A 27,638-nucleotide genomic window follows, 5' to 3' on the forward strand; every position below is an offset into this window, starting at 1 on the left:
AAAATGGGTACTAATATTATGGAATTTCTTGAGAGGCAGGTGCCACAGTCTTTCTGGATTTCATGTCACTACTCTTTGAGCAGTGGTGGACAGTGTGTCACTGTATGCCAACAATAAAATGGGCAATATTTTCCCCATGGCTGTTATAGCACCTGCAGGACACATGACAGCAAAAGCTTACCTCCCTTACTTCACAGTCTTTGTAAAATTTTCATAATCATTTTACAATCCCTATTTCTCTTTCATTCTGTTTTATTCCTTCCCCATTTTCATTACTGTAGTTGAATCGCTCATTGTTATCTCACTTATTGGAGTTATCTGCTGACTGGCTTTTATAATATCAGCCTTGACTTCTGTAATTCTTCTTTTACACTATTATAAAAATGAATTTTCTTGCTTGCAGATATGATTAGTTCACTTTCCTGATCAAAATTCTTCAAGGACTCCAAATTGTTTCGAGGAAGAAAATTTGGAATCCGAAACATGCTTATCTTAGTCTAGGTTTGTTGGAACACAGCGCCTAAGACAAAGACTTTCATGTATTTTGTTAAGTTGGGAAGCGATCCAGGGAGTATGAACCTTCCCTGAGCAGATACGGCCTGTGTTATTTCTGGGCAGAAGCTTTTAAGAGTTAGTGTTTCTGGCATGTTCCCTTCTGCCCACCACAGAGACTGGTGAAATATCACATCACAGCCTGATGGAACAGAGCCTTCACTGGCCACTGGGTTTTTGAAGTTGTCACTGCTGCATATCTAGCTAATGAATGTTCTTACTGATACAGGTGCCATGAAAAACATAAGCTTTATCTTTTGTGTTTTTCCATCTTCTGTTTTTACCCCATGCTTGTTATCTCATATTCTCAGATGGCTGCTACAACTCCAGGAATCATTACAGGGTTCAAAGCAGGAGAAACAATAAGGAGGGGTGGTACCAGGTACATTATTCCTTTTTACCCAGAATGCAAAAAAAACGTGAGAACCTTTTCAGAAGAGTTCCTTTACGTCTCCTTGACCAAGACTGAGTTAAGTGGCCTCCAGTAGTTTTAAGGAAAGTTGTGGAAGGGGACACAATGTCACCCCAAAGGAAATTGGGAAGAAGGAAGAATTGAGAGCAGGCAATTGACAGCGTATGCTACAAGCAAGGGTACAATTACCATGGGAAAATTTCCTTTTCCAGATTAGGAAGAAAACACTCAATACCATAACTAGGCCAAACTCCAGTGGCATAAACTCAAAATCTTCATTTCAAGTCAATAATGAACTACAGAAAACTACCTTTGGAGTAATTCTTTGCACCACTTTGTATGCCAACCCATAAATTTTTTGAGCTAACCCCCATTTCCCAGATTGTTATTACACAGTTATAGGGGCTTTAGTAAAAACAAAACAAAAACCTGGCTGAGGTAAGATGTATCTGAAATGTCACTTTTCCCCATATACAAGGCACTTCATTTTGCTATGAAGGAGAATTAGACTCATCTCCTCATGATATTCTTCCACAAAAAAGATATTAGAGGGACTTACATATTTTTTGAAGACTGAAGTAATTATGATTTCAGTTATTGTACAAACCCCATTGATCTTTCAGAGATTTAAAATCAGCTGGTGATATGTTCCAGTACCCTAATAAATATTAGGGTTGCTGAGTTTTATATCCACATTACTATACTTTCACTTTCATATTTTCCATTTTGGGGAAATCACATGTACTGCTCTTATCCTCCTTCTTCTTTTTAAAATAAATGTCTTTAAAATGGCATGCTCTTTTTTAGAAGAGTTCCACTTTTAATTTGGACTTCTTGATGTACATTATACAAAATCAGTGCTGCTTTTTATATTTTAAAATCCTCCGTTGATGGTATAAAGTGTTTAGCATATGTATGGGGGTGGTGGCTGAGAAGATAGGCATTTCAGCAACAGTTTTTCCTAAACTTGAGGGCTGTCCTCTGATTTGGTTTGAAAATCTAATCACTAGTCATTTTTTGAGTTCCTTGAAGATCTTAAATAATATGGAAATGTACAAAGCCTGCTAATATTTATAGCTCTGTGTTTCCTTAGGGGTTAACTGCTAATGCAAATTCTTTCCCCTGATTCCAATATATGAAAGGTTGGGCTGAAGGGGCTGTTTCCTTGCCTTGCTTGATCATCAAGGTTATGATTTTGGAAGACATGTTTATGATTCACTTTGAAGTTGCTTCACTTCAACGAAACATCCAGTAGAGGCTTTAGCATCCTGAACATCAGGCATTCTTTTCAGCTTCTCTGGTCTACTGGTTTATCACAGGACCGGACGGTATTGGTTACTTAGAGAATGTGATCAGAGTTTGGATGTCCTAGGATCCACTTTGAAACCTATGAAGTCTATGACCAGATCTCATTCCTATGAATGTGTGAAACTCTTGGGAGAGCCATATGAGATTCTTAAAAGAAATTTGGCGTAAAATATTCTTGTACTAATTACATTACAATGGACATTAAAAGTAATAGGATATCATTTAAAATATTTAAGACTTGAAGACTCATCGAGTTGCTTAATGCTATGAGCAAGATAAAATTTAACTATTAAAATACTAAAAAAAAAGAAAAGATTATAGATTTTGTGACACTACTTCACTTGTTCACTTGCGTAGTGTGTAGTAAAAGATTCACCTTGCCCAAAGAATGGTTAAGACCTTGACTAGCTTCTGAGAGATGGCTTTGAAGTCCTTGGAATGTTCCGCCTGATAAATGTACATTTGCTTGCTAAAGGGTATTGGGCCATGTCAGACGCTCTATGCCAGCAATGTGATTTATGGTGGGGGCCGTAGGCCACACACTATCTGCTTGAGGGTCTAGAGACTAAGATCGCCCATGTCTGTGTGTCAGCCCCCAACAAAATCTTAGACACCAAAGTTTAGGTGAATTTCCCTGTTTGGCAGTACTTTCTGTGAGTTCCCACACCTTATTGCTGGGAAGAATACTGTCTGCAAGACTCAGGAGAAGACGACTGGAAGCTCTGCCCCTGGTCTGTCCTGAGCCCTGCTCTATGTGCTTCTTCCCTTTGTTGGTTTTTAGCTGTTATCATTTCACTGAAATAAACTGTAACTGTGAATATAAAGCCTTTCTGAGTCATGTGAGTCCTTCTAGCAAAGTAATAGACTGTGAACGTGATCTTGGGGACCTCCTAAATTATGCTCAGACTGGTATCCTTTGCTATAAGAAATTTGCTCTAGGTCTAAAAACATATGCGAACAATCCCTGTCCTTCCTCCCCCAGCCCCTGTCCACAATGAAGTCTTCTTTGGTGGGCTTAGAAACACTGCACTTGGATGACTTGAATGGTTGTGGCACCTATTTTGCTGTACCCTTCAAGGGGAGGTGGTGGCTGGTTTCTGATGCAAGTGCTTCTTTCCTCTGTTTCTAGTGAATGTGACCCTCACACATTCTGTCCTTCATTGTTGCTTCTGTGGTCAACTCTAGGCTGAATTTGGAAGGAGATTAAGAATGTTTCTATCTAGCAATTCTCCTTCTAACCCAACATCTCATTGCTTCAGCTTCTGATTTCCTAAACTACTGAGCTATAGTGTCAAATTACCCTCAGCTAAACCCTGCTGGCATTAGCTAAAAATGGCTTCGGACACTTCTTTTGGGAGCCTTTTCTTTATGATTAGGGATATAGAACATTGGCTTTCTGAAGAAGAAATAGTAGAGGAAGTATTTAGAGAAATATTTTTTTTTTCAATGCTTGTTTACAGTGACCCCACTGGGTTAAGAGGAGGTAAGGAAGATGTCCTCTCTGGTATAACTCATTATTTCTCCTGAAAGGAGGAAAGAGTTGAATTGGGAGTAGCCTCTCTTCATTTGGCCACCTTCCAATGGTTCTCTTTCAGGCTGTACTGTTATAATAGCTTTCTCTCCACCTAGGGGAGAGCACTGAAGCACTTTATATGTCTTTATATGAGTAGAAATTCTGGAACCTCTAGTTATCCCACCAGAGAACCCCTTCCTAAGTTTCTTGCACCAGTCTTTGCTTCTTGCCAGGTGTCAACCTCTTTATCTAGCTTTTTGGAATTAACTTTTATTGTGATTCGCCCTTTAGTCATAGACAACTTTTTTTTTTCCACTGTGGATTCTGTCTTGACTTCATGTAGCCCTCTATAGCTCTCCTTATACTTGTCTCATTACATATCTTCCCCTGCATGGCGAATGAACCGTGTCTACTGTGCTTATCCTTGTGTTCCCAGCACCTAGCCTAGTTCCTGACATAAAGTAGTTGCTTGATCATCGTTTCTTGAGTTAATGAATGGATGACAGGTCAGCCCACTCTATTTCCATGCTCCGAACTGCCTTCAGGAACATCACTTTAGGTCAAAGACTTGGCACTTTCAGTTTCCTGATCTGATCATTTTGATAATTTAAGGAATATGATAAAATGGCTTTTCTTTTAGCTTGGTGAATAAGAACATCAACGAAAATTTTTTTTTTTTCGAACAAGAAGATGACAAATCATCAACAAATCTTGGAACATATTTATTTAAAAATCAATACTTAATAAGCAGATCAGAGGTAGAACAATTGCTACATATGATATAAATAAAAATTGGGTCACTAGAGACAGAGAGGGGAAACAGAGAGCCTTCGTACAAGTTGTCATTCTTCAATTAAAGATTACATTCTATTTTGGTAGTGTCTCTGCTGAGAGCATTCCCACAGTTTTTAATAGTTCAGTCTCAGCTGTCAGGAACATTTGTGTTAATTTCTCCTGTTCAGCACACACAGGAATTGCTGTGCCTGTTGTTTGCAGATACCAGAGTTGGCTTCCTAATAATGTGACTGAAAATGTCCATCAAATATAGCTGTAAAAATTCCCTTCTGTTTCCTGAAAACCTGGGAATGTTATAAGATTCATCTGCTGGAAAGACAAATCATATAAAAACTAAATGTAACAACAGATCTATTTAGAGATTCTGTTTTTTTTTCTAAATTAGCAGACTGGCAAAAATGAAGGGAAGATACCATGTAATGATCTTGTTAGGATGCATTATTATTAGTTTCGTGGACGGGGGACTTTTATGTTATTCTGATAACAGCTGCACATGGACGATAGGTATAGCAAGAATTAGACAAAGATTACTCCTGAATCGTTAAGTGACTTTGAGTACTTCCTATTGTCAATAATCTTTTGAATCTTCTCCATGGGGAGATTGCTGCCGTAACAAATCACCACACATTTAGATGTAAATGGGTATTCAAACCATACCCATTTGTTACCTCCCTGTCCTGCAGGTCAGAAGTCCAGGTGCAGCATGGCTCAGCTGGTTCTCTGATCTGGGTTTCATAAGACCCAAATTAATGTGTTGGGAAGGTGTGTTCTTTTCTGGAGGCTCTAGGGATGAATCTGCTTCCAAATTCACTGGGATTGTTGGAAGTGTTCAGTTTCATGGGGTTATAGGACTGAGGTCTCATTTTCTTGGGGGCTATTGCCTGGTAAGTTCTCCGCTTTTAGAGGCCACCTGCATGCCTTGGTTTGCAGTCCCCCTTTGTCCATCTTTAATGACAGTAGTGGAGTGTTGAGTCCTTTTTATGCTTCCACTCTTCCTGACCTTCCCTTGTTTTCCTCTTTTGCTCTCCCTTCCTCTTCTACTGATCTCTCTTCTGATTCCAGCTAGAGAAATTTCTCTGCTTTAAAGGGCTCATGTGATGCTATAGGGCTCACTTGGATAATATAGGATAATCTCCTTATCTTCAGGTCCATAACCTATTTATACCTACAACACACCGTTACAGCAGGAACTAGGTTAACGTTTGGTTGAATAACCAGATGTCAGGAATCTTGGGATGGGAAGACATCCTTATAATTCTGCCTAACACAGGCATGGCAAGTAGAAACCAATGTGGCTGGATGGTGGATGCAGGTTTCCTGCTGGCGCATGTGGACTACTGCATAAGTTAACTCCCATAACCTGAGGTCATGCTAGAAAGCAGGCACTATGTACGTGTGATCTAATCCTCAAAACAATCCTCAAAATGGCTGCATTATCACTTTAGTGATGAGAAACACAGTTTCAAAGATAAAGGCATTGGGTAGCTTTCCTACAATTATACAGTTTTCAAGTTGACCCTTTCAGCCCAGATCTGATTGACTTGATCTGATTGACTTGTAGATTAAAGGAAACAATGTGTACATAGCATCTAGCAGAGTGTTTGACCCGTATTTTATAATAGCTGAGTGGCAATTGATGGGTTCTTTAAAATTTTCATTTCTTTTATTCCCACTATTTACCCCCTCCTCCCACCTTCATCTCACTAATGGCTCACTACCTCATTCCTGTAAAAATAAAGAAAGTGCTGTCCTAACCTACAGAACGAAAAGAAAGAGCTAGGAAATTCCAGGTATTAAGAACCTACTGTATGCCAAGTATAATGCTAGGTATTTTTCATTCTTTTCTCATTTATGTGCATTGCATTTGAGGATGACTGTAAGATAATGAAAGTGATATTTTAAGAAGATGAAATAGTGTGTAGAGAAGGAAAGTATATATATTTAATGCCACAGCAGGCAGTAGAAGCAGTAATGACAGCAATAGTGGCACCTTCCATGGCCCTAGGAGAGAAGTGGGGCTCCTCTCGGGAGCAGCGTGGGCTCACCATCAGTCCCTGGACCCCAGACCCTATCCCTGTGTTAATGGCATGAATAGTAACTCTCTGTCTTCAGCAACAGGACAGAAACTGCTGGAGCTCAGGCAGTAAACTGTCAGCAAATTATTGCCAAATAAAAGCATACACATGGACACTGCAATAAAGTCTATCAGGGTCATTAGAATTCTTCAAGAGTTTAGAATTTCTGGTTTAAAAAAGTGCCACTGTAAGGCAGATATTCACAAGCTTACAAATAGATATTAAATTTAAAGATTGCTGCATTCGATTGAAAAGAACATCATTTTTATATGAAACCAACTATTTGGGGAAGAAACTTGAATATTATTTTTGTCCTTGTTACTGAAGATACATCAATAGATGCGGAAATAGTGTTTTGAATTCTGTACAAATCATGAAACCACTTGTTTTCTTAAATGCCCTCCATAAGCTGCAAAAGAATGCCAGAGGAGACATGAAAATGGTGTTGTGTACATTCACTTTTAAGATTAAATGCAGACTTACACGAAAGAGAAGAGTTAAATAATTTTAGAAAAAAAATTCCTAAGAAAAGGACTCTCAAGTCAGATAACTAATTTCCAATACTAGCTATACTATTTGTTAGCTTTATGACTTTGGGCAAGCTACTAAATTCTCTAAAAATGGGGATAAACATATCTACCTCATGGGTTTGAAGACCAAAAGATCATTAGACTCTTGAGAAACATTCATTCTGTCCTCACCATTTCCGTTCTTGTTTTAAGAAAGTAATTTAATTGTCCTGTTTATAATTTTTTAACAAAATGTTTGTTTTCTTAGTAAATATCTTTGGCAAAAAAAAATGGAGTCAAAGAATGAATCATTAGTTTTATAATTTATATTCCTGCTTCTTTAATTGAAAATAATGCTGGATTTATAATATTAATTCTTATATGTATTGGGATAATTTCAGGACTTTTTTTTGTTTGTTTCATCGATATGTTTGTCTTGAAAACCTTTTGGTTTTCATGATATGTCTCTATGCCTGATAATGCTAATACCATTCAATATCCTTCTTTTTCAGATTTTTAGTAGCTATTCTTGCTTGTTTATTTTGTATATATGAAATTTCATAATTATCTTGTTTCAAAAATTCTGTCATTTTTATTGAAATTTGGTTAAATTTATAACCCATTTTATTGACAGTTAACATCTTTATAATGTTAAGTGTTCTTATCCAACAAAACAGCATGTCTGATCACGGCTTCTTTTGTGTGTGTTACAACTTAGAAGGTTTACCATATAGGTCTTGGAAATTTTTGGTCACCTTTATTCTAGGAATTTAATCTTTTGGGTTGCTGTTATAAATTGTGTCTTCACTCTCATCACACATTTTATCGGTTGTCTTTTGAATTTATGAAAGTTTAGTTTTAGTCTAGTACCTTATGATCCTAGAAAAGCATGAATTGCTAAAGAACAATAATGGTCTTATAACAAAACAGCTGTCAAGAAATAATCCTCTATCATGTATTCAGAATTATCATTTTTATGACACTGGAATGAATTCCCCAAAGAAAATTTACACTGTAATCCCTTGTACTAGCCACGCTTGCTCTGAGCATATTCCTCAGCTGACCCAGGTGATGGGTTCTTGGCATGCTCCATCACTTGCTGTCAAGCTAACATGAACACGTATTTTCTGGTCTTATTTTTTTTCCTGACACTGGAGTCAGATGGAAGAAAAAAAAATCACTGCATGACTAATTCACACTTAGGATAGAATGTTTATTTTATGCTGCTCAAGCAGATTCACCTCTTAAGTATCATTCTGTCCTCACCCATGAAATTATTAGATGTTAAAAATAGATCTTAGAGAATACCATGAACCCAATAAAATCAAATAGTTCAGTTTAGATTTTGATCAAGTTTCACTTGATAGATTATTTTTCCGAGCTAACTTACTAAAAAAGAGTCAACTATTTATGGCTGCAAGCTGCCAAAAAGGCCTAGGTGAAGCCTTCAAGAAATGTTATTGAGCAAAACAAAGGGAGCAACCAGCAAAATATGCGCCATTTTGCTCATTCTCCTCTTTCATATGACTGTGCTTGGAATGTGATTAGTTGCTTTTCAATATACGTATGGACCCCTTGGTCTAGAGTAGATATGGATGTGAACACACACACAGCAAATGGCCATGAAGGCCTGAGTCACATAGTTGACAACCCAATACTTTGGCCAAATGCAAAGCTCTTGCTTAACACAGATGCAGTGGACTGACTGTTTGTGTCCTCCCCAAATTCCTATGTTGAAACCTATTTCCCCAATGTGTTGGTATTAGGAGATGAAGTCTGTGGGAGATGATTTGGTCATGATGGTGGAGCCCTCATGAGTGGGATGAGTACTCTTACAAAGGAGATCCCACAGAGCTCCCTAGCCCCTTCCATCATGTGAAGTTATGGTGAAAAGATGGCTTTGTAGGAATCGGATTCTCATCAGACACTAAACAGGCCAGTGCCATGATCTTGGACTTCCCAGGTTCCAGAACTCTGAGGAATACCACATATTTGTGGCATTTGTTGTGTCTAAGCCACCCAGTCTGTGGTATTTTGTTACAGCAACCCAAGCGGACTAAGGCAACAGACTTATAAAATTAAGTTTTTGCCTTTTTCTTTTTTTTCTTTCCATGGGAGTTTATGGAAAAGGTTAGGCAAAATAAGAAAGATTTTGCAAAGAATATAATAATAAGAATACAAACATCACTCATTGAGAATTTGCTATGTCTTAGGGAAGTTTCATTATGAATCATCTCTAAAGTCTTTATCAATTAGAATATATTTGGTGATTATAGAAAAATTATACAGAAAATAAAATCAGAATAGTGGCTATTAATGTTTGTGCAAAAATTAGACACAGAATATAACGATTTCTACATACATTTTGCTCAGCTGTTGTGGACTGGTTAAAGCCTTTATTACAATAGCTTAGATGAGAGCTTAAGGATACTTAGTCTAATTGAGCTAAATTGAGGCAGAGAAGCGAGATCTGGTGCAGAATTAGAACTACTAGTTTTTACTTTTGTTTTATTTTAACCAATAAATGTTTTTCCCCAACCTTTAATGTAGAGTTTGACTCTTTTGCCAAATTTGCTTTCCCTGTAAATATTAATGAAACTGTTAGCATTTAAAATATTATACTGGTTATTATTTGACTGATAAATGATATCAATATCATTATCTTAAAGAGTATGCATGTGGATAGTTTTATTAAAGTAAAAAATAATTTTATAATAGTAAGTTTTTCATGATGTAGCACAGATGTCTTTGTAACTGAAGAAATTATACATGAGATTTCATCTCTGTGCCTCTTAGTAAACATGAAAACCATTATTACTTCCAGATGCAAGTGTTATTAAATAAGTAATCTGAGGATAAAAATACAAACAGTAGTATTATTTCAAATATGAAAATTTAAAATTAACTTGGCATCAGTATATTGGCTATAATGTTTTCTATGAAGAATATATTGTTACTCATTTGTAGAGAGATTCTAATCAAGTGTATCTCTGAAAGACAGGGTCAGTGATTGACAGCTTACATGAATAGTAATGGAACTGAAATTTTCAACATGGTTTTGCAATATATTTTCTGTATAAAAACAAGATAAGATATCTTATTTAAAATTCTCTGTAAATATGAGACTAACATCTTGCCAAGTTGTTGGAGATGCTTTTCCTTTCTGAAAGGCTACTCTGTGAGTATGTCATCTGGTTGATTCAATAATGTTTGGTGGGGGTCTGTTTGAATTACTGCTGACTGAGTAAAATTTCAAATTAACTAGGTGACTATAAATATCTCCTAAGCCTCAAATCAAGTTAGGTTAGGCAAAAGTTTGAAATTCACAATCAGAATAGAAATAACGTGATCCCACTACTCTACGGAGGGGATGGATATATATTCTGCTTTTTCTTTTATCTCAGGACAAGTTGAACATGCCATAGGAATTGAATTAAATTTTATATAAAATCTCAGCAGCTAACTGAACTGTAAAAAAAGAAAAATCAACTTACTGATTGTTTTAGCTACAGTGGCAATTAACTAGGCAGATTTTTTTCCTCCACTGCATTAGCATTAAATAAAAATCCTTTCAATAGAGCAAATAAGCTAAGTTTTGAAAATAATGGCATCTGAAGATGCTCATTAACTTTTTTTAATTGACATAACCCACATATATATGGTCAACAAATCTATGACAAAGGAGGCAAGAAGAATAGACAGCCTATTCAATAAATGGTGTTGAGAAAACTGGACAGATCAATGCAAGAGAATGAAACTGGACCACTATTTTACATCATACACAAAAATACATTTGAAATGAATTAAGGCCTTGAATGTAAGAACTGAAACCATAAAGATGATCATTTACTTATAGGGTTGAGGCTTTTTTTTTTTTGTCATTATATTGTTAAGGGTCTATTATGGACTGAAATTAAAAGTGAAAAGACAATCACTCTCATAGTTCAAACACATTTTACCATTGTACTTCTAAACATCATAACTATACTGTGTATTGGAGCTTGTGTGGTGAGGGTAGAGGAGAGAAATAAAGGAAAATGAGAATACTAAGAAGGAATTAAGGGCTAAAAATAACTGTAAGGAATGCTCAGGATCTCCATGTACAGTTAAGAAATGGTTAAGTGGAAGAATGAGAAAAGGAGAGAAGATGTATTTAAGAGTGGAGTTAATTATTTAAATAGGCTGTTAGAAAATATCTTCATTCAGGGGCACCTTGGTGGCTGAGTCAGTTGGGTGTCTCTGCCTCTGGCTCAGGTCATGATCCCAGGGTCCTGGGATCGAGCCCTGAGTCAGGCTCCCGACTCAGCGAGAGTCTGCTTCTCCCCTGCGCCTCTCCCTGCTCCTGTTCTCTCTCCCTCACTCTCTCTCAAATAAATAAAATCTTAAAAAAAAAAAAAAGGAAAATATCTTCATTCAAAAGCAAACCAATAACATGGTAAACAACAACCATGATCAATAACAATGAAATGACTATGATAATTTAATCACAATGTTATAAATTTGATCTCTTGAGTATTTTTCAAAGCTTTGCTCTCCTGTTTATCCTCACTGCCCTTGGTCTGGTCTTTTATGAACCTTCCAGTTTCTCTTCTTGCAGTTAACTTCTTGCGCTGGTGATCCAAATTCCATACTCACAACAGAGTTGGTCTAAAACACAAACTCGATTCATTTTATCTACCTCTTTAAAGGCTTCTGTTGCTCCCTGTGGCCCTATAAAAATTTTGAGCTAATTATAACTCTGGGCCTTGAATTCTTTCCTCTATAATTTGTCATTAAACACCATGTTACTGTTCCTCGGTTGCAGTGCACCACACAGGTCGACATTCCTTTGATACATGGGGCTTTTTATTGTCTTTGACCTTTTAATTTACTGGTCACTTGATTTAAAATGCTCTTCTCTCCCTTTACCATCTTTAGAAATTTTACCAATCCTTTAAGACCTTCCTCTTGATTTCCAGTATTCTCTAGGAAGAGACAGTTATTCCCTCCTCAGTGTTTCCATAACGTTTTGTTGGCATGTCTGTTATTGTATTAATTATATTGTATTGAAGTTATTTGTTCATGTGTCTCTTTACCCTACCAGATCATGACTTAAATGCAGAGACTGATCTTATGGTCATAGCCTCTCTCCTACCCCTGCAATATCTACTATACCTAGACTGTCAAATGATTAAGATCACAGTGGTTATAAATATATAAAGAGGTTTGACTATAAACATGTTTATAGAGGTGACTTAGAAATTATATTCAGGTGATCAGAGTGAAAACTGTAGGACCAAAGGATATGGAGAGTTGAGAATTAGTTGATAATCATCACTAAAAGCATATAGATTCGGTGAAATGAAACAAGTCAATTTATAATAAATTTTTTTGGTGTTTCTAAAAAGTTACTTACATTGCCAACTTATTCCTTCACTTTTTTTTTTTATGGTGGGAATATTCTGTTAAGAAATGCTGCATTCAAAATGAATAAAATAGTGGTTTTTTATATTCATATCTTAAAATAACTCCACAGATGGTCTTCAAACTTTCCAAGAAAATAAACTTTGGAGAGAAATCAAACATGAGATTTTTCAACCTAAAAATACACCCCTCAACCCCAACGAAGTTATGGGTATGAGGTAACTAGAGACGATTTGACTTTGATTAATTAGCACTTTTGTTGGTACCAATATTGTCACTTACTGCAGAAAGACATCACTGAACTCAGGATTTTAAAAAATATACACTTGAGTTAGTAAAATTATTCACATATGTTCAAGAGTTGAACTTTTATTTCATTATCAGCATTAAATTGCCATCATTGTCATGATTATCATCATAATCATTGTTAGCAGCTCCCTCAGTTATTGAATATGTGATATTTGCCAAGTACTTAAATAGTTAAGTAGTTTTTCTACATATTTTTTCCTCATTTAATTTCTAGACACCCATAAGTGTCGTATGGTGGATACCAAAGGGGGCTCACTTAATATTTATTTGAATCCCTTCTCCCTCACCTTTGTACATTATACTGATTAGAAAGAGAAATAATAGAATTCTCAACCTCTCCTGTAATGAGATGTGCCCATGTGATATAATTCTAACCGATGAGATACAGGTGTGATACAGGGTTGTCGAGCATAATGGTCAAGAAAGAATTCTTGAGACATTTCACGGTGCAAAAAGGTGCTTTTATTGTAGCATGGGGACAGGACTCATGGGCAGAAAGAGCTGCCCTTGTAACTGTGAGGAGTGATTGATTATCTACTTTTAAGTTTGTGGGAAAGTAGAGATAATGTAAGTCTCTAAGGGTTTCTGTATGAAAAATAGGATTCTGGAAGTCTGGCTATTGTCAAGATAAGGTTGATTTTAGTTTCTAGCAAAACATTCACGTTAAGGCAGCCACGAGTTCCTTGCGGAATGTCACGCTCTGCATATCTCAAGTATTTATCAGTGGGTTGTAAGTTGTGAAGAGATTTATTTTTAGCTGCATTTCTCCTGCCTTTGTTCTCCTCGGGTGGAAATCTCGGGCAGAGAATCTCTTCTGAAAGCCTTTCAAGGAAAAGAGTTTTGCCCTTTGCCCTTCCCCATGTTTACTGAAAACTTGCCCTGATGCCTAAAAATGCAGCAGACACTCTGAAAACATGAGGGAGAAATGATTGTAAGGGTAGAGCAGCAGGAAGAATCACCTGGGACATTAGACTATCATGAAACAGCACCATCCCAAAGCAAACCACTTCCATGGTAAACGGCAACAATAGCAATTAAACAAGTCAGTTTTTCATCAGAATTCTATAGATTTGATCTCTTGAATATTTCTCAGACTTTTGCCCACCATTCCCTCCCCACCGCCACTGGCCTGGACTTTTCTGTGCCTTCCCATCTGCCTTCTGGAAGTCAGCCTCTTCCTCATGCTGATGACTTCCAGAAACTACAGCTTCACTCTTGGGTTCTCAACCTTTGTATTTTTAGTTATGTGAGAAAAAGAAAGCCTTTTATTAGGTAAGCCACTGTGGTTGAGGTTTCCTTGTACAACTCAACACAAGCATGACTAGTTCAGATTGATTCTACTCTTCCTCTTTTATGGATAATGAAGTGGAGGATCAGAGAGGCTTTGAAACTTTCCTAAAGCTGCACAGGTTGTGAGTACGTTTTGCAAGATTCAAATCCAATCTATCAGAATCTGAAGCGATCTTCTGTACATTGGAGAGGTTTTTTTTTTTTTTTCATTTTTTAAAAATTAGGCTGAACTATTTAAAATTGTCAGTGGCAATTTCATATGGTTCATCCTAATTGGTTGAGCAGTGAATGTAACAATAACGTATATACAACATACACACACACAAACTCACTCAGTAGAATTCTAAAACTGCACCTCAGTGTTTCCTGGTTAATTCATAAAATTCGGATTTGATTAATTTAGTTGATGAGTAAAGAAATACTATAATGACTAAATTAATTAAATTATTACCTATAAAGCCATTATTTTGTGTATATACATAGTGCTATAATGTTAGAATACCCGACACTGTGCCTAACGCTCAAAAGCGGCTCCAAAAATATTCAGTGAATAAAAATATTTTTAATTTGGTAATCTCCTTTGCAGATGACTTTTAAAAAAACATACATTTTTGAAGGGGGAAAATTATTGCCTAAAGTATTGTTGCTTAAAAATATAGTTATTGGTCTGATGCTGTGTTATATTATCCCTTGGAAACAAATTACTGGTTTGATTGGAGTATTTTTCCTCACTTGATCTGACTCTTTTTCTTATTTTAAATACATGGCTAGGTCATCCACATTGTGAAGTTTTCCTAATAACCACTATTGGTATTACTTTGTACCTTGTACATACATATGTTACTGCATTAATTATAATTTCCTGGTAATTTTCTTTATTAATTTGTGAGCATATTAAAGATAAGAACTTTGTGGTCCTTATCTTTATATTCCTATGCCTTGGATGACATTTGATAAATATTTAATGAATGAAATTTATCTGTGATTTAAATTTGTTTAATGTCCAACTGTATATTTTGTAAAAATGAATTTATTTGAAAACTTTTCAAATGAGATAACATGACAACTTTTTTGGAATATTGGAAGAGTATTCATTTGAAAGAAAAGGAAAGTGAGCTAAAATTGAATTTGAAGGGATATTTGAATATTAAGAGATATATAAAATAATTCAAAAGAGGAAAAAATAGAGAAGTGGGTGGTCACAGATGTTTTTGCCTATAAAGGACACCCAGACAAAGCACATCTGTGGTTTCAGTGATGCTTCATCACTTTTTAGGTGAAAGTAATATCTATCTGTATAATAGGTTGGCACGTGAAAGGGAAGAGCTTAATGGTTGTGAATGTGGTCAAGTTTTGATCTTCTTTAGAAAGTTCTGCTTTGTTGCAATGATTTTTGATATGAGGTCATCATCAATGGAATCAAGATAACAACTCTAATATATGTAACTCTCTGTGTGATAGAAATATTCGATTTGTGGTGTGGGGCAAGGCAGTCAGTTATGGGCTCTGAGCATCTCTAAATGATTTTGTTGAGTTTTACAGACCTTAAGTTTTATCAGTCTCTTGATCCTGAGCCATCTTTGTAGCTAGTCACATAGAGAACAGAGTATGTCAAGGTAATCACAGTGTGGTTTTGTGTAACTAGTTGCTCCTCTAGGATGGGGGGGGGGGGGTTGGATTGCTTCTTGAGTGCTACAGTGTTTGCTGCTCACTCAATAGGTGTTGGCTCCCTCAGCCTCTTTCCTGTGATGCAACTGTATGAGTCAAGGGCAGATCGCCCCCCAAAGTATGCCCCACTTTGAGATATTATTGATTATTTTGAATTAAAGTTATTTAAAGTGCAAGAAGAACACCCTGCTCTCCCTTTGTATACAGAAAGCAGATGATAAATCTCCCATGTGAAAGGTACCCTACCTGTACCAGGTGGCAAGAGATATCTTCATTACCAGAGACGAGGAATCCAGAGATGAGAAGGTTATATAAACAAACCTTGTCACTTTTACTAATTTACTACTCCAAATCCTATTTAGAATTCCTTACTAATTGGAGCTCCCAAGTATACATTTTCTTTGTCCTGTCAATTCCTCACAGATTTATGTCTCTGTCTAAAACATATAAAAAAGCAGCACGATTTGGTCATTTCTTTGGGTCTCACTTTTATTATTAGGCCTCTGTAAGCATATAATCAAGCTTTGCTTTTTTCTCGTTAATCTATCTCATGTCAATTTAATTCTTAGACCGGCTAGAAGAATCTTGAATGGTAGAATACAATTTTTCCTCCTCAACACAACCCATAGCGTATGGAGATGTCATCCAGCCCTTCATATTACCTTTTGGGAACTGGGACAAATGTGCAGAAACTCTTGCTGCTTGCTGTGTTGCCAGTAACAAAGTTCTTTTTGACCAAGGAATTTAGTGCCTTCTGTCAGCATGACTCTTCTTGCTACATAGCACTGTGGCAAGCTAAACTGTTAGCTTGCAAGTGGGGTGAAATCTCAGACCCTTCCGAGTTCTTGAAAGTTGATTGTCTCCTTCATAAAATCTGTGCTTGGTGGATAAATAAAATTTTATATCAAGATTGAGTGGTATCCAAGGGATCATCTGTATCTAGGGACATATTTTCTGGCTTGCAAAAATGAAAGCTAACATGGAAAATATTGTTGAACAAACATCTTGAGGTAAAGTGACTCATATTCTGATCAATCTGTGACTGTATTTTTTTCACCACACTGAATGAACATATTCTTACCTTGATGTTAAATAGATTTTTGACATAAGTAGGTCATTTAAAGGCCTGGATTTCAGGGTACTACTTGCTGTGTGTGATAAGTAAAAGGCGTAGCTGACACTAAAGAAAGACTAAACACTTACTGGAGCATTCAAGAAATTTCACTTATACATATATAAAAGTCAGTAAATAGTTCTATTTAAAAAGTAACAGTATGTTGAAGGACAATGAAGTGAGTAATGCAATAAAACTAAGATGCTTTTATAGACACTGGGAGACATGGTTATACATATAAAAGAGACAGTAAATTGTTTTGTTCAAGCACTAACACTGTATTCAAGGGCAGTCAAGTGAATAATGAAATAACAGTAAGATTTTTTTTATAGCACTGTGAGACATGGTTAGTTATAATAGTCATTGTATTGTAATCATTGCTGACTTGTGAGTTTTTAATCCCTTCAAATGTTGCATCAAATATTTTAAAATAAAAAAAGTGCATGAACAAACACAAAATGTTGGGAACTGCTATCAAAAAAACAGAAGTGGCAATAAGGGAGCAAGAGAAACAAAAGAGAGAGTAATTTAAGTTTGCTAGTGTATATTAAAAAAAGATACCATAAAAAAGTGTTCACTAATTCAGAAACTTTAACAATTGTGAGAGGAGAGATTCCAAAGTGGGCAGATCTATTTATAAACATTTAACCATCTAGAAGCAATAAGTATCCAGGGAGGTAGAATTTTAATTAAATGCCTAGAGGCAATCTAAATGGTGTAAGTGAATTTAAAATTTAAAAGGAAGTAATCAGTTATAATTATAAATATGGTTATAGATAATTAGACTGAATTTCTGTAGTGATACAATTAAATGAATGGCATGTCCTTCAGTCTTTGGTTCATTCATTTAATAGAGTTGCTCCAACATACCATCCATTGTTACTATCTTTAAAGAGTTCATATTCTAGTGGGGAAGAAAGTATAAACATCTGCCTACAATATGTTAGACTTAATTAGTTACTCTAATAAAGGCACAATGATGTTTTGAGACTAATTTCCGACTCAAGCAATCACAGAGGGCTTCGTGGAAGAAGTAGCATTATTTCTTGTTAAGACTTGAAAGCTCAATAGAATTTTTCTAGACAAAAGAATTAGAAAGGGCATGAGCCAAGGCACAAAATGTGAAGGTGCCAGGCATGTTAAGGAAAAGCTGAGTGGTCTGGATTGGTGGTGGAATACTGGATTTTGTTTTGTTACCCAATCTTAGAATCTTTTTCTAGTCCTCTTTAAAAGATGAGTTAGGCCCATTTATATTCATTGATATGGTCTGTTCTGCCATGTAGTTTAATGTTATAAGACTCTAGTCTTTAGCTGGATGGTTTATTTACTCATTCTTTCTTTGGAAGTGTGTATTTTCATATTTTAGAGAGGTTTGTATTTTTTTCTAATAATTACCTTTGTGCTAGTATCTTTTCCCCCCAAAGATTTTATTTATTTATTTATTTATTTATTTATTTATTTATTTATTTAGGAGGGAGAGAGATAGAGAGCAGAGCAGGAGGGAGGGATAGAGAGAGAAGGGACTAAATCCCAGGGCGTTGGGATCATGACCTGAGCCAAAGGCAGACAGACACTCAACCCACAGAGCCACCCAGGCGCCCCTGTGCTAATATCTTTATATAAAACCCTTAACCTCTCTTCTCCTTCTCTCACTCTTCATGCCCCCTTCCTCTTCCTATTTCTCTCTATATCCATTTAATATCAGAATGGTAGAAGATATTTGCAAATGGCATATCAGATAAGGGGCTAGTATCCAAGGTCTGTAAAGAACTTATCAAACTTAACACCCAAAAAACAAAGAATCCAGTCAAGAAATGGGCAGAAGACATGAACAGACATTTCTCCAAAGAAGACATACATATGGCCAACAGACACACGAAAAAATGCTTCACATCCCTTGGCATCAGGGAAATACAAATCAAAAGCACAATGAAATACCACCTCACACCAGTCAGACTAAAATTAACAACATAGGAAACAATAAATGTTGGTGAGGATGCGAAGAAAGGGGAACCCTCTTATACTGTTGCTGGAAATGCAAGCTGGTACAGCCACTCTGGAAAACAGTATGGAGTTTCCTCAAGAAGTTAAAAATAGAGCTACCCTTCTGTCTTGATGATTATGGCTTTGTAGTATAGCTTGAAGTCGGATATTGGGATGCCACCAGGTTTGGTTTTCTTTTTCAACATTCAGGATCTTTTCTGGTTCTGTACAAATTTTAGGATATTTGTTTCAGCTCTGTGAAAAATGTCGTTGATATTTTGATGGGGATTGCATTGAATATGTAGATTGTTCTGGGTAGCATAGATAGTCTCATAATATTTATTCTTCCAATCCATGAGCATGTAATATTTTTCCATTTCTTTGTGTCTTCCTCAATTTCTTTCATAAGTGTTCTGTAGTTTTTAGAGTACAGATCTTTTACTTCTTTGGTTAGGTTTATTCCTAGGTATCTTATGGTTTTTGATGCAATTGTAAATGGAATTGATTCCTTAATTTCTCTTTCTTCTGTCTCATTGTTAGTGTATAGAAATGCAACTGATTTCTGTGCATTGATTTTATATTCTGCCACTTTGTTGAATTCCTCTGTGAGTTCTAGCAATTTGGGGGTGGAGTCTTTTGGGTTTTCCACATAAAGTATCATGTCATCTGTGAAGAGTGAGAGTTTGACTTCTTTGCCAATTTGAATGCCTTTTATTTCTTTTTGTTCTTTGATAGCTGAGGCTAGGACTTCTAGTACTATATCAACAACAATGGTTAAGAACCTCTTGCCTTGAGCTGCTTTCAGGATTTTCATTGATCTGTTCTACTGTTTTTTGGTTTCTATTTTATTGATTTCTGCTCTAATCTTTATCATTTCTCTTCTCCTGTTTGGTTTAGGCTTTTGTTTTTATTCTTTCTCCAGCGCCTTTAGGTGTAAGGTTAGCTTGTGTATTTCAGACTTTTTTATAATTTTTTGAGACAGGTTTGTATTGCTATGTACTTCCCTGTTAGGACTGCCTTTGCTGTATCCCAAAGGTTTTGAACAGTTGTGTTTTCATTTTCATTTGTTTCCATGAATTTTTCTAATTCTTCTTTAATTTTCTGGTTGATCCATTCATTCTTTACTAGGATGCTCTTTAACCTCCCAGTGTTTGAGTTCCTTCCAAATTTCCTTTTGTGAGTGAGTTCAAGTTTCAAAGCATTGTGGTCTGAAACTATGCAGGGAATAATTCCAATCTTTTGCTACCAGTTGAGATCTGATTTGTGACCCAGTATGTGATCTATTCTGGAGAAAGTTCCATGTGCACTGGAGAAGAATGTGTATTCTGTTGCTGTAGGGTGGAATGCTCTGTATATATCTGTGAAGTCCATCTAGTCCAGTGTGTCATTCAAAGCCCTTGTTTCCTTGTTGATCTTCTGCTTAGATGATCTGTCCATTGCTGTGAGTGAGGTGTTGAATTTCCCTACTATTATTGTATTATTCTCATTGTGTTTCTTTAGTTTGGTTATTAATTGGTTTATATAATTTGCTGCTCTCAAATTAGGAGCATAAATATTTAGAATTGTTATATCTTCCTGTTGGATAGACCCTTTCAGTATGATATTGTGTTCCTCTTCATCCCTTATTACATTCTTTGTTTTAAAATCTAATTTGTCTGATATAAGGATTGCCACCTCAGCTTTCTTTTGATGTCCACTAGCATGATAGATGTTTCTCCACCCCCTCACTTTCAATCTGGAGATGTCTTTGCACCTAAAATGAATCTCTTGTAGACAGCATATGGATGGGTCTTGCTTTTTTATCCAATCTGATACCCTGTGTCTTTTGATTGGTGCATTTAGCCCATTTACATTCAGAGTAACTATTGAAAATATGAATTTAGTGCCATCTGTAAAGTCCCTGTTTCTGAAGATTGTCTCTGTTTCTTTCTGGTCTATGTTACTTCTGAGCTCTCTCTTCACTTACAGTATTCCCTTTAATATTTCTTGCAGGGCTGGCTTAGTGATCACTAATTGTTTTAGTTTCTGTTTGTCCTGGAAGCTCTTTATCTCTCCTTCCATTCTCAATGACAGCCTTGCTGGATAAAGTATTCTTGGCTGCATGTTTTTCTCATTTTGTACCCTGAATATATCATGTCGGCACTTTCTGGCCTGCCAGGTCTCTGTGGGTAGGTCAGCTGCCAGCCTAATGTTTCTACCCCTTTAGTTTAAGAACCTCTTGCCTTGAGCTGCTTTCAGGATTTTCTCTTTATCTCTGAAATTTGCAAGCTTCACTATTATATGTTGGGGTGTTGATCTATTTTTACTGATTTTGATGGAGGTTCTCTGTACCTCTTGGACTTGAATGCCTGTTTCCTTCCTCAGATTAGAGAAGTTCTCAGCTACAATTTGCTCAACTATACCTTCTGTCCTTCTCTCTCTTTTTTCTTCCTCTGGGACCCCAATAATTATAATATTGTTTCACTTTAGGGTATTGCTGATTTCTCAAAACCTCCCCTCATGGTCCACTAGTTGTTTTTCTCTCTTTTCCTCAGCTTTCTTCCTTTCCATCAATTTGTCTTCTATGTCACTGACTCTTCTGCCTCATTTACTCTAGCTGTTAGAGCATCCATTTTAGACTGCATCTCATTTAAAGCATTTTTAATTTCAGCCTGATTAGATTTTATTTCTGCACTAGATTCTCTAGTGTCTTTTATGCTTTTTGCAATCCCAGCTAGTAACTTTATAATTGTTATCCTGAATTCCAGCTCTGACATTTTACTTATATCCATATTAATTAGAGATGTGACAGACAGTATTACCTCTAGTTCCTTCTTTTGTTGTGAACTCCTCCTTCTGGTCATTTTGCTCAAAGAAGAATGGATGAATGAGAGAACAAAATAAAAAATACCAACCACGACCCAATTGAAATACTAAACAAATTCGAAGAGGTCAGAAACCAAAAAAGAAAAGAAAAAGAAGATTAAAAAAGGGAGGGGGGAGAGAATATAATCTCCCAAGTGGACAAAACAGGGTGATTCAGTTGGTCCTGGGTGTACTTTGGTCTGTTTGTTAGAAGACACTGAATTCCAAAATTGTAAAGAAAGCTGCGCATATATATATATATATATATATATATATATATATATATGAATACAGTGAAAGGAAACAAAAATGAAGAATATATCTATAAAATGTAAATGTAAAAAAGAAAGGTAAATACTTAAAAACCAAGAGTTGATAAAATAAGAAATAGTTGAAAAGGAAAAAAAGAAAAGAAAACCTTTAAACTGAAAGATAAATGAATCATGAGAAAAAACCCTCAAATTCTATGTAGTATTTTTCCCTAGCACTGGAGTTTTGCAGTCCTGTGTGTTCCTTAAACTTGGTGTTCACCTATTGCTCAAGCTGGTTCTGGGGGAGGGGCCTGCTGTGCTGATTCTCAGGTGTCTTTGCCTGGGTGGATTTGCACCATCCCTTGTCAGGGGGCTGGGCTCAGAGTAAGCTGCTTCTGGTTGCTCTATGTGGCTTTTGTTCCCTGAAGGCTTTCTGAGCCTTTTTAGAGGATGAAAATAAAAATGGCCATGCCCCTGATCTCCAACCCCAGAGCTGAAAGATTTAGCCCCCTCTCTTCAATAAACCCTCAGAGATAAGCAGTCTTCACTTTTGTGTTTGCCAAACTCTGTGGACTCCCGTGGTGCACACCTGCACAGATCCTCCTGGGGGAAGGTGGAGGGTTGCTACGTTTCTGCCCATTGCAGGGCCCCCACTTGGAGAGCGGTCCCTGGATCTTGCTGCAGTTCATGGTGTATGGCAAACCAAACAGAAAGACACCTCTTGGGCTTGCTGACTGTAACTGGTTTCCCAACTCCAATGCTTAGGAACTCTGCTGTCTCAGGCACCCCTGTTCCTTCTATGACCCCAGGGTTCCTGAAGCCACAGTGTCCCACCTAGGATTCTGCCCCACTTTGCCACCTGACCACCTTTCAGACAGGGACATCTCTCACTGTAGCAGACTTCTAAAGGCTCTGATTTTGTGCTCTGGGGCTATATATTTTCTGGTAGCCAGCTTACAGAGGTTTCCTCCCCTGCCATTTTTCTTCCCAATATCCCCCCAGATTCACTGTTACCTTGCAACAAGTGGTCGCTTTTCTATTTGTAGAATTACAACAATTCTTTTCTTACATCTCAGGTTGAAATCATAGGTGTTCAGAATGATTTGATAGTTATCTAACTAAATTTGAGGGCCTAGATGAAACGAGGTCCCCTACTCTTCCACCATCTTGCCTCCCACTCCCACATTTTATTTACTTTTTGGAAAAATTTCTACCAAATATCCAAATTTTAATAGCCATCACTTTGCTTATACATGTTATTTGCAATAAAAATGGTGTAAAAAGTGACTAGTTCAGATTGCAATTCAAATAATTGCACAAGTGTTTTTCCTCAAGACACAGCATTTTACTGCGGAAGTGCTTTGTATATACTTTCCACTTTCTCACATGATATTGCAAGGGTCAGGATTTGATAAAATTAACTTTTGGCACACCTGGGTGGCTCAGTTGGTTGAGTGTCTGCCTTCAGCTCTGGTCATGATACCAGGTCCTGGGATCAAGCCCTGCATCAGGTTCCTTGCTCAGTGAGGAGCCTGCTTCTCCCTCTTCCTCTGCCTGCCATTCCCCCTATTTGTGCTCTCTCTTTCTCTCTGTCAAGTAAATAAATAAAATCTTTAAAAAATAAATTAACTTTTACTGTTTAATCAAGGAACTTCTTAAATGAATCTAACTTTTTTCCTGAGTCAGTGTTGATGAAGAATACAATTTAACGCCATAGTTTTTATTCATGCTAAGAGGCCCACCAGTTTTACCCATCATTGTTTTGCAAGGTAATATAACTACTCTTTTTTTGCTTTTTGTTAATGCAAATGTTAAAACAGTGACATTTGTGTGGTTTTGGGGTTTCCCCAAGGATGTGCAGAGCACACTTTGTGAACTGCTATCGTAGAGTATGTCTTTGTGTTGACCATTCTGAGACTATTTTACCAGGTATGTAGTTTCAATATATAGTTTGAATTTTCTTTCTTTCTTTCGTCCTTCCTTCCTTCCTTCCTTCCTTCCTTCCTTCCTTCCTTCCTTCTTTCCTTCCTTCCTTCCTTCCTTCATCAGTTCTGTTTCATTACTGTGGGTTTCTTCTTTTGTCAGTAATGTGTTTCACCCTCTTCGTCTACCTTCTGTATCTAGCACTTTCTCTTGAATTTTTTCAATCTTTCTTCATCTCTCTCTCTCTTTTTGTAATTCCTTCTTTTAAATCTTTTAATTGTCTTTTTTTTTTAAGATTTTATTTATTTATTTGACAGAGAGAGAGACAGCCAGCGAGAGAGGGAACATAAGCAGGGGGAGTGGGAGAGGAAGAAGAAGGCTCCCAGTGGAGAAGCCTGATGTGGGGCTCGATTCCAGAACATTGGGATCACTCCCTGAGCCAAAGGTAGATGCTTAATGACTGCGCCACCCAGGCGTCCCTAAATCTTTTAATTGTCTTAAACCGTTAAAGCATTAGAGTATCCAAAGCACATGCTTTTACTGTATGGACATAATTCTGTTCTTAATTTATTTTTTCTAATAATTTTGAGTGGGCTTTGATCCAAATCCTGTTTTGTTTTGTTTTGTTTTGTTTTTTGCATACTCCCCACAGTTAAGTGCGTCCTCCCAGACTTTTAGAAGAGTGTGCTACCCAGCATGCCTTTTCTACTCCAAATGCCTTAGAACTCCGTCCTCTGTGACTTTTACAAAAATATAGCTTTTTACTTTCTAAGTCATTTGCCTTCTCCAATGATAAGTTTCTAGAGATTTAGTCATCCATCTCTTCCTGGTACGGAGAGAGAGATGCCCTTTCAAATAGAGATTTTCCTCATAAATCTATATGTCTCTTACAAAAGGGCAACTCCTATTCAGTTTTCAGAACTTCACCTGTATCTACTGTTTCTTAAAAATAATCAGCCTAAAATAATATTTATGACAAAGAAGAATATTTTAGAGTAGCATATTTTTCACTTTCTGTTCCCCTTCACCGCTTAGTTCAGTTGTAGATGTTTACTTGATTCTTTGGTTTAGCTGTCCTAATTGTTTTCATGTAAGACAAGCCCTTCTGTTGTGGCAGAAGTTGGGAACAAGAGCTGTTGAATCAAACTATTTAATTATATAGTTATGCTTGCTTCTGTCCCATTGGATATCATGTCATATGGCCAAACCCAACCTTGGTGAGACAGGGGAGGATACTTCCTCATATCACTGGGCAAGAAGAAGTTCATATTTATGAATGATAATACAAGCCACCATAGTCCTGTTCAAAAACAGTTTAATTCTTGCACTGATGCTCCCTCTGAGAGGGAGTTGAGCATGCTACAATAACCACATGGAGAGGAGGAAGGAAAGAGAAAAGCAATTTTAATCAATTCATATGGAGGATAAGGTACAGAAAGTTTTAAAAACTGGAAAGAATTTTAACTTTTTCGATCAATGTTCAGTTCCAGGAATGAACTAATGTGAAACAGATTAATATGGAAATGCTTCTGAAGGGGAGCAGATTTTGCCACCCCAAAATATGTCTTTTTTGGCATAAGGATTATTTTGAGTTAAAGGCAATCAGAACCCAGAAGATTCAGGAAAGGCGCTCTACCTCCCCCTCAGCTGCCTAAATTTACATAAGAAAGGGGGGGCTGTATCGGGAAGAGAGCTATTATCAGAGATACCATTTTACATAAGAAACGTATCTGCAAAACAGTGTAACCTTTATTTTCTTAACCTCTCCTCTACCTTCTGTGAATGGTTTTTTTCCCCATTGTATCCCAGACCCCTGCCCCTTTCCTTACCTCAGGATGTTATATAAGCCTCAATGACCTGCCTGCCATTTGAGTCTCATATTTTATGGGGATCCTATATGCACAAAATTTGTTTGTTTTTCTCCTATTAATCTCTCTTATGCCAATTTCATTATTAGACTAGCCCAAACAATGCAGAAGGGAGGAAGGGAAAAATTTTCTCTTTTTTCATTTCCCATTGCAAAGATTTAGACATTCAAAATGTACTTCAGAAATACATGATTTAGTAAACAAGTAAGATAATGCTCCTTTGTCAGAAAAGAATTAAGAGTTAAAATCTACTGTGATAGGATTGCAAGATAGTACTGTGGCAGTCTTTGGTAGGTACAAGAGCCAGAAATATGCCCTTTGTGGCAAAAGGCTTGTTAATTTAGCTTTCAGTAAAGGGCATGAAGGGGATAGAATATGCCAGTTTGGCATGAGGATTATTTTGGACTGGTTATTTTGAGAAACTGCAGAAGAAGTTCTAAAAATCAAGTAGAAGTTGCCCTTTTGTAAGGAACATTTACAATTATAAGGGAAATCTCCATTTGTTAAGAGTTTCTCCCTCTCTGTAATCAGGAAAAGGAGGAGGGCCAAATCTCTAGAAATTTATCAGCAGAGAGGGCACCAACCTAAATCTGCATAACAACCTTAAACTTGTTTACTACACTTCCCCTCTGCACCCCACCATAGCCTTCTATAATCTTCTTTTGTCTTTAGATGGAAATAGTATTTAAGGTGTTGGCTTGGGCCTTCTTGAGGAGTTACTGAGTTTTCCTGGGTCTCTTCCATGTGTACAGGAGGTATACATGTTATTAAACGTCTGTTTGTTTTTCTGTTGTTAATCTCTTAAAATAGGGTAGTTTCAGCCAAGAACCTAAAAGAGTAGAGGGAAATTTTTTCCCCTTCCCTTACAGGCACAAAACATCAAGAAAGACAGAACTGAGGCCCTTAATAAATGTATCTGAAAAAGCTGGCCGAGCCTTCAAAAAAGAGTTACAAAAATTTCCATCCATCATGAAATTAATTTTTCCTGATACTTCATATAGGAAAAAAGAAGATTCTATAAAAAAGGAAAAACTCCCAAGTCAGCACAGAGCAAGGAATTGTGTCTGAATTTATAATAGACAAGTGGTAAAGAAATCTCTACACTGAGATGTTAACATAAAACTGATTTTAGGTTGGTGATGTCTGTAAGACCCAAAGCAAGAGCAAGCAGAGAACCTCTCTAAAGGAACATTTCTAGCAGTAAGATCATGCATGATTCTTATTAGGAAAATCCCTTGCAGAAGAACTTGCACTCTCTCTTTCCCCTCCACTTTCTCTCATGTGCAAACACACACATACACACACACACACCATACACACAAATACCACAAAACCATACAATGATATAATTCAAGTTGAACGTCAGTCTAGAGACATTATAAGGAGGATGATTAGCCAAGAACTTGAGATTATGAACAAAATGAAAAAGATGATTAGAAAAAAAGTACAGTTGTCCCTTACTTAGAATTAATAGTCTGAAAATCCTGAAAAGTAGATATTCTGCAGGAGAATGGTAACTGGAACCTTATTTTTGCACTTTTTCAAATGAGAAAAATTATAATGTGCTACATGTTACTCCCAGGCTGCCAGTTTCCTAAATATAATGGAGGCACTATACGATCTTTACGTATAAGTAAAAAAAACCCTATTACATTAGCATGTAAAATACTTAAAACATTGATTGTTAATAGTTGCCCCGTATGCAGTAACAGAAGGTTTTCATGCTGTACCATAAGCATGGAACTTGTACTTTTATCTGACACAGCAAACTAAGAGCAATAAATAAATCTGTTAGAAAAATGCAGATGTGCTTTAAATGCA

The sequence above is a fragment of the Ursus arctos genome, unplaced genomic scaffold (genome assembly GCF_023065955.2).
Source record: "Ursus arctos isolate Adak ecotype North America unplaced genomic scaffold, UrsArc2.0 scaffold_6, whole genome shotgun sequence".
Taxonomy (NCBI): Eukaryota; Metazoa; Chordata; class Mammalia; order Carnivora; family Ursidae; genus Ursus; species Ursus arctos.